The sequence below is a fragment of the Phocoena sinus genome, chromosome 1, assembly GCF_008692025.1.
Source record: "Phocoena sinus isolate mPhoSin1 chromosome 1, mPhoSin1.pri, whole genome shotgun sequence".
Taxonomy (NCBI): domain Eukaryota; kingdom Metazoa; phylum Chordata; class Mammalia; order Artiodactyla; family Phocoenidae; genus Phocoena; species Phocoena sinus.
The window spans coordinates 42605099-42614334 of NC_045763.1; positions in this window are offsets into that span (position 1 = coordinate 42605099).

Below are 9236 nucleotides of genomic sequence, written 5' to 3' on the forward strand. Positions count from 1 at the left end.
CCATAATGAATTAGGGCCCACCCTAATAATCTCATCTTAATCTGATCATCTGGTAAGACTCTATTTCCAAACCAGAACACATTCACAGGTACTGGAGGTTAGGACTTCGACATCTTTTAGGGGGGCAAAATTCAACAAGTAACACCTGGTAACCTCAAGTTTTAGTTTTAAGGAGACTCAAGGAGAAGATAAAAGACAATGCTTAGGGCAATTGTGAGGTGGAAAGACTGACAGAAGCCCCCATTATAAAGCTAGAAGCCCCAAAGTGTAATACACTCAAGGAAAACTCAAAGTAAATGTCAAAATATTTTGCCCATTTTTATTGTTTGTTTTTACTTTCTTATTATTGAGTTTTGAGAGTCCTTTGTATATTCTGGATACAAGTCTTTTATCAGATATGTGCTTTGTAAATATTGTCTGCTAATCCGTGGCCTGTCTTTTCATTTAACCATGTCTTTTGAAGAGAAGTTCATTTAACCATGTCTTTTGAAGAGAAGTTTTTAATTTAATGTAGCACAATTTATCAATTTTTTTCTTTTCTGGTTCATGCTTTGTGCGATCCAAGAAATCTTTGCCTAAACCAGGGAAATAAAGTTTTTCTCTTAGAAGTTTCATAGTTTCAGAATTTACATTTAGATCTGTGATCTATTTTAAGTAAGTTGTTGTATATGGTATGAGGAAAGGGTTAAAGTTTTTTCTTAAAAAAACCTTTTAAGACTGGATATACATATACAAACTGCATATGTATATCCAGTTATTCCAGGATCATTTGTTGAAAATACTATCCATAACCACTGAATTATCTTGACGTCTTTGTGGAAAAATCAATTGACCATCTATATGTAGGTCCAATTCTGACTTTCTATTCTGTACCATTGATCTATATGTCTATCATTCTACAAATATTATAGTCTTGATTATTATAGCTTTATAATAAGTCTCAAAATCAAGTAGTGTGAGTTCTGCAACTGTTCTTTTTCAAAGTTAATTTTGATATTCCAGGTCTTTTGATTTCTATATACATTTTCAAATTTTAGATTTAACATGTCAAATTCTCAAAAAATGATTAGGATTATATTGAATCTATAAATCAATTTGGGGAAAATTGATATCTCCACAATTTTGAGTCTTTTGACCATGAATATCTCACTACTTATTTAACATTTCTTTCATTAATATTTTGCCACTTTTAGTATACAGTTTTTATACATTTTACCAGACTTGCTCCTAAGTATTTCACATTTTTTATGCTATTTACATTTCAATTTGCAGTTTTTCATTGCTAGCATATAGAAATACGACTTTTGTATACTAACATTATATCCTGTAATCTTGCTAAACTCACTAATTATTCTAGTTTCTTTTTTTTTGTAGATACTTTTTAATTTTCAACATAGATAATCATGTGTCTGTAAATAAAGACAGGTTAATTTTTTTTTCCTGTCCAATCTGAATCTCTTTTATTTCTTTTTCTTGCCTTGCTGCAAGGCTATGACCTCCAAAGCAATGTTAAATAGGAGTGGAAAGAGTGCACATTCTGGCTTTATTCCTGATCTTAGAGGGAAAGCACTCAGTCTTTCACTATGATGCTAGCTCTAGATTTTTCACAGATGCTTTTTTATCAGTTTAAGGAAGTTTCCTTCTATTCTTAGTTTGCTTTCAGTTTAAAAAAATCATAAATGAATGTGGAATTTGCCAAATTTTTCCTGCTTTTATTGAGATGATTGTGGTTTTTTTAGCCTGTTTAAAATGTGAATTACACTGATTTTCAAATATTGAATCAACCTTGCATTCCTAGGAGAAATCTCATTTGGTCTTGACGTATTTTACTTCTTACATATTGCTGGTTTTGATTTACAAATATTTTGTTAAATATTTTTATGTTTCTGTTCATGAATGTTATTGGCTTATAGCTTTGGTTCCTCTTGACATCTTGAAATAGATAGAATATTTGTGTCCCCAACTTCCATAAATTCTTATGTTGAAACCTGATGCTCAATGTGATGGTAGTAGGAGATGGAGCCTGTGGGAAGTGTTTAGATCGTGAGGGTAGACCCCTCATGAACAGGATTAGTGTTCTTTTAAAAGAGACACCCCCAGAGCTCCCTAGTCTCTTTCACCTATGAACTAGAAAGCAGGCCTTCACCAGACATTGAATCTGCTAGAACCATGGTCTTGGACTTCTCAGCCTCCAGAACTCTGAGAAGTTTCTGTTGTTGGGAATTCCCCAGCGGTCCAGTGGTTAGGGGACTTTCACTCCTAAGCCAGGTTCAATCCCTGGTCAGGGAACTAAGACCCCACAAGCAGCGCCACACAGCCAAAAGACAAACAAAAACCAACAATAGCAACAACAAATTTCTGTTGTTAATAAACCACCCAGTTTATGGTATTTTGTTATAGCAGCCTGAAGAGATAAGACATATCTTTCTCTGGTTTTGGTGCTACAGTAATGCTGACCTCATAAAATGAGTTGGGAAGCGCTCCCTCTTTTCTATATTATGAAAGAATTTATATAGAATTGGTATTATAACTTCCTTAAATATCTGGTAGAATTCACTGAGGAAGCCCTCTGGGCTTGGAGTCCTCTTCATGACAAAGTTTTTATCTACAAATTCAAAATTTAAAATAGATACAGGGCTATTCAGGTAATCTGTTATTTAGTAAGCTTTGTTACTTTGTGTTTTTCAAGGAATTTGTCCATTTTATTTTTGTTGTTAAATTTGTTGAAAATACGTTGGTCATAATATTGCCTTATTTTTTATGTCTGTAGTATAGGCAGTTACATCCTCTCACATCCCTAATGTTGGCAATTAATATCTTCTCTCTCTTTCATTCATTTATTTTGATCAATTGAAGATATCATCGTACTGAACTTTTCAAAGAACCAGCTTTTGACTTCATTGATTTTCTTTATTGTTTTTCTGCTTTCGGTTTCAGATTTCTGCTCTTACTTTTATTATTTTCTTCTTTTTGCTTGCTTTCAGTTTAATTTGCTCTTATTTTCTTTTTTTATTTGAAGTTTAGTTGACTTACAGTATTGTGTTAGTTTCAGGTGACAGCACAGTGATTTAGTATTTTTACAGATTATACTACATGATAGGTTATATTAAGAAAATGGGTATAATTCCCTACGCTATACAGTATAGCCTTGTTGCTTACCTATTTTATGTATAGTAGTTTGTATCTGTTAGTCCCATACTCCTAATCTGTCCCTTCCCTGTTCCCTCTCCCATTTTGGTAACCAGAAGTTTGTTTTCTGTATCTGTGAGTCTGTTTCTGTTTTGCATATACATTCATTTGTATTATTTTTTTAGATTCCACATATAAGTGATATCATACAATATTTGTCTTTGTCTAATTTACTTCACTAAACATAATATTCTCTAGGTCCACCCACATTGCTGCAAATGGCAGTATTTAATTCTTTTTTATGGCTGAGTAATATTCCATTTTATGTATATACTGAATCTTCTTAATCCAATCATCTGTTGATGAGCACTTGGGTTGCTTCCATGTCTTGGGTATTGTAAATAGTGCTGCTATGAACATAGGGGTGTATGTATTTTTTCAAATTTGCATTTTTATTTTTTCCTGATATATACCCAGGAGTGGAATTGCTGGGTCATATGGTAGTTCTATTTTTAGTTTTTTAAGGAACCTCCATACTGTTTTCCATAGTGGTTGCACCAACTGACATTTCTACCAACCGTATACAAGCATTCCCTTTTCTCCACATCCTCTCCAACATTTGTTATTTGTAGACTTATTGATGATAGACATTCTGACCAGTGTGATGTGACACCTCACTATAGTTTTGATTTGCATTTCTCTAATAATTAGCAATGTTAAGCATCTTTTCATGTGCCTGCTAGCCATCTGTATGTCTTCTTTCCAAAAATGTCTATTCAGGTCTTCTGCCCATTTTTTGATTGGGTTGTTTGTTTTCTTGATACTGAGTTATATGAGCTGTTTGTATATTTTGGATATTAACCCCTTGTTGGTCACATCATTTGCATTATTGCTCTTGTTTTCTTAAAGTGGAAGCTTAGATTATTGATTTGAGATATTTCTTATTTTCTAAAAGAAATAGTTGTTTCTCAAATTACCCTGCATCCAGGAAATTCTGATATGCTCTGTTTTCATTTTCAGTCAATTAAAAATGTTCCTAATTTCCCCTGTGACTTTCTCTTTGATCCATGGGCTATTCCCACTATGGCCAGAAAATATACTTTGTATTATTTAAATTGAGATCAAATACGTAGGTCATATCAACAAATGTAAATGGGCTTGATTCACCTATTAAAAGAAAACGATTTTCTGATTTCAGGACAAAAGTCAATCTATGCTTTATTTAAGATACATACCTAAAATTAAGTGAACCAGAAAGCCTAAACATAAAGGGATGGGCAAATATACACCAGGAAAATACAAATAATAAGAAAGTTTATGGTCCTAACATCAGACAAATTAGAATTCATGCCAAAAATTATTAAATGAGACAAAGAAGAAAACTTTAATAATGACTAAAGACTACAATGCACAATGAAGTTATAAAAGTTATGAATTATATGAACCAAATAAGACAGCAACTTCATAAATAACTTACCACCAGCTGCAAGGGGGGGTGGGTGTCTGCAGTTCTGGCAGTGGTTTCACTAGCCCCGTGCTCTACCAGCCCCACCTACTGTGTGTGTGTGAGAGCGTTTTAAATGTAAAACCCCTTCCAGCGTTGTAGAGGCCATGTCTGTGCTGGTCTTACTGACATACAATTATCACAAATAAATATTTTCATAGTAAAAAAAAAGAAAAAAAAGAACTTACCATTACAAATAAGTACCTATACAAGGTGCAAGGAGAAATAGACAAAAATGCACTAACATACGATTCTTAATCAAACACATGTCAATTTTAATAAAGATGTAAAAATTAAAAAGTCCTAAACAACCTAAAAAATATGGTAGCCCTAATGTATATATCAAACTTTACACTCTGATAATAGAAAATATACTTGCTTCTCAAGTGAACATGAAACATTTATGAAAATTAGTCACATAGTGAACAAAAAAAAAAAACAACCCTCAACAAATACTATAAAGTAGATATATTACAAATAAGATTCTCTTATTTCAATTTAAGAAAACTAAAAATCAATAGTAAAATATTTTCTCAGAAAACTTCTTCCAACTACATATATTATAACTCTCTAGCAAACAACTCTTGGCTGAAAAGGAAAATACAAATGAAAATCTCAGAATTTCTCAAAAAATAACAATAATGTCTAGATGTCAGAATCTCAGTCACATAATTAAAGTAGTGGTCAGAGGAAAACATCCTTAAACACTTAAATCAATAAAAATGAATATATTTACATGAATTAATTTTTCAACTCAAGTACCTAGAAAAAGAAAATAAATCAAATGAAATCAGAGGGAGGACATAATAAATGTAAAAGCAAATATTACTGAGGTAGAACACAGAGAAACTATATAATAAATAAATTAAAATTTCTGTTTCTTTGGAGAAAGTCAATAAAATAGAAAAACCACTAGCTTAACCTAATCATGTGGGAGAAAGCACAAATATACAAGGTAAGAAATGACAAATGGGAAATAAACATTGATATAGAGAGTATCAAAACAAAAAATGAAAAACTATTTTGCACAATTCTATGCAAACATATTTGAGTGAGTGTAGTTAAAAATACATAATTGCTAGTAAAATAAAATTTACTCACATTGACCTCAATGTAGACAAAAAGCTTAAATAGGCCAATTTCCATAGAAAAAAACAGAGAAAATTACCAAAGAAGTATCTCTCAAAAAAGTATCAAGTCATATGTCTGACAGGCAAATTCTTCCAACCTCTCAAACACAAATAGTGACAAGCTTACTTAAATTATTCCAGAACATAATAAAAGAAGGAAAAAATTTTAAATGTTAAACTTGGTAAAGATAGGAGCAAAGAAAAATACTGTGGTAGGTTGAGTTGTAAGACCAATTACTCACTGCTCCCTGTATCTATATCCTTTGCCAGGTAAATTTGTTATTCTTCTCACAAGAGGCCGACTGTACTTTCCAGCCCCTTGTATTTAGGCTCTCATAAGATTTGTGACTAATAGGCTAATAGGATTATATGAGTTAGCTTTTGCTAGTTAACTAACCACCCAAAAACTTAGTGGCTTAAAACAATTAGATTTATTATTGAACATGGTTCTGTGGATTGACTACAGGGTTCTTCTCATCTGGGCCAGTCACATAAGGCTGGAGAGACTAGGATGGTCTTTAAACATCTGAAAAAATATTCAACTTCATTCAAAATTAGATAAATGCAAAGTAAAAGTATAATTCTCACTGATAACTTTGGTAGAAAAAATTTTAATTTGGTAAAAAATGTACAGTGCATTCTGTTGGTGAGGCTATGGGGAAACAGGCACTCTACTCATTGCTGGTGGGAAAAAAATAATGGTACAAATTCTATGAAGTGAATTTGGCAACACGTAACAAAAGTACATATGCGTTTAGGTTTTAACCCTAGAATCTTAATTGTAGGAATTTAACCTGAAACTACACCTTCAAAATAGGAAGAATATATGTAACGTATTTCATTATGTGTAAGTGTTTGTAACAGCATTACAAACAAACATTATTTGTAATAGCAAAATATTGTTACTATCCTAAATGTTCATCCACAAGAGACTAGTTAGAATAAACTGTAGCACATTTACACAATAGAGAATTATGCAGCCATTTAAAAGTTAGGAAGAGTTGTATAAACTTATTTGGAGTGATGAATGGATAAACAAAATATGATATATTCATAAAATGGAATATTTTCAGACATAAAAAGGAATGAAGTACTGATACATGGTACAACATGGATGAACCTTGAAAACATTATGCTAAGTGAAAGGACCCAGACATAAAAGACTACGTATTGTATGATTCCATTCATATAAAATGTCCAGAATAGGCTATATACACAGAAAGTAGACTAATTCTTGTCAGGGGCTATTGGAGGGGGAAATAGGGAATGACTACCACAGGGTACAAAGTTCCTTTTAGGAGTGATAAAAATGTTCTTGAACTAAATAGTGGTGATTGCTACACAACTTGCAAATATGCCAAAATCACTGAATTGTTCACTTTATTAAAAGGGTGAATTTTATGATATATGAATTATATATAAAATCTTTTTAAAAAAGAGAAAGAGGGAGGCAAAACAAAAATCAAACAACAAAATACACCAAAACCCAGACATGTGTCTACTGCCCTTTACTTGATATAAAGATGATGATGAGTCCAAGTAGGACATGTTCTTTAGTTAACTCCTTCTTGGAGTGCTAAGAAGAGGCCATTTCCTTATTTATTTCTCTCCATGAGAATGGGGAAATGTGTTTCTTTTTGTCACCTCACTATCCCCAGTTCCTACCATGGTGCCTAGCACATGGTAGACACCCAGTAAATATGTGTTGAATGAAAAAGGAAAGTAGAATGAAGGAGAGAATTAAGAAATGCTATTTTGTAACCACCAGTGTAATAGTACTTAGTTAGAAACCATTGTATGAAAGTTGGCAGGGTAACAAGATATTTATGAAACTGAGCAGGACCCTGTGCGGCTCCTGGGCACAGAAGACTTTCCATGTCCCTTGTTTCTTATAGGGAATAGACTCCAGCCTTCATGACCTTCCTTGAGTTCCAAAGGGCATATTTGAACAGTTGCTAATCAGGGAAGGGAGGGGATGCAGAGACAAGGGAGGAGTAGTCAAGAAATAATGGTACAGACTTGGGGCAGGGTCCTGGTTCCACCTCAAGGGATACCTATAACAATATCTTTGAGCTCTTTACAGAACTAAAACCCCCAACAAATGGAAGATGCTAGCATTCTTCATTCCAGAGAAGACCATGTGAGGTCAGATTAAAGGAACCAGAGAAGCTCATCAGGAGACTACCTGAGACCAGATTAAAGGAGTGCAGGCCCTGCACACACCCTAATCCTTATCAGCAACCCTACCCTTGAACCATTGCTATAAAACTCCTCATCAAATCCTCCTGGGTGTGGGACACACAGTTTTTCAGGGCAGGAGTCTGCTGTGTCCCCCTTTGCCTAGCAAAGCAATAAAGCTATTCTTCTCTACTTCACGAAAAACTCTGTCTCCAAGGTTCGATTCAGCACCGGTGCACAGAGGCAGACTTTTCAGCATCATTTACATTAACTCAAAGTATCACCCTTAAGATTACTTATTAATCCTAAAGGGGAAAACGTATTATTACAATGGAGAGACATTTTGGACATCACTTTAATCAAGTGATCAAACTTAGCGTGAGTGTAATGGAATGAATTGACATTAAGTACCTCCTGATATGATACAGTGGGAAGAACACAATTTTACTCATGAAATTTCTTGCCAAGAATGTTTAGCCTGAGTCTAATTTTGAAAGCAATCAGACAAAAACAGATTGTGAGATATTCTATGAGACAATTGGCTAGACCCTTTAAAAATATCAATGTTATCAAAGAAAAAAGCAGACAGGACTATTACAGATTAAAAGTGATTAAAGAGATGACACATGCAGCAATAATCATGGCCTTATCTTGGATCCTTGATTGAATAAAAGACAACTTTAAAGGACATTTTTAGACAACTAGGGAAATTTTAATGTGGACTGTATAATGGACAAGATTAACATATCAATGTTAAATTTCCTGGGTGAGATAATGGCATTGTGATTAGGAGAATATCTTTGTTAGAGGATACCAAAAGCTGGTTCTTTGAAAAGTTTAAAAATATTTATAAACCTTTTAGCTATGTTGATCAAGAAATAGCAAATACAAAAATTAATCATTACAGATTTTTAAAGGATAAAAGGAAAATTATGAACGAATTTATCTTAATAAATTCAACAACCTGAAAGAAAAGGACACATTTCTTCTTGAAGAAAACAGATAAATAAATTAACAAAATTGAATCAAGAAGAAATAAAAATTTGATGAGTTGAATAGCCTTTTAGCTATTAAAGAAATTGAAATCTTAGTTTAAAACACTTATTCAGGGACTTCCCTGGTGGTCCAGTAGTTAGGAATCCATCTTGCAATGCAGGGGATGCTGGTTCGATCCCCAGTCGGGGAACTAAGATCCCACATGCTGTGGGGCAACTAAGCCCGTGCGCCACACAACTAGAGAGCCCGTGTGCCGCAACTACAGAGCCCACACGCTCTGGAGCCTGCAGGCCACAACT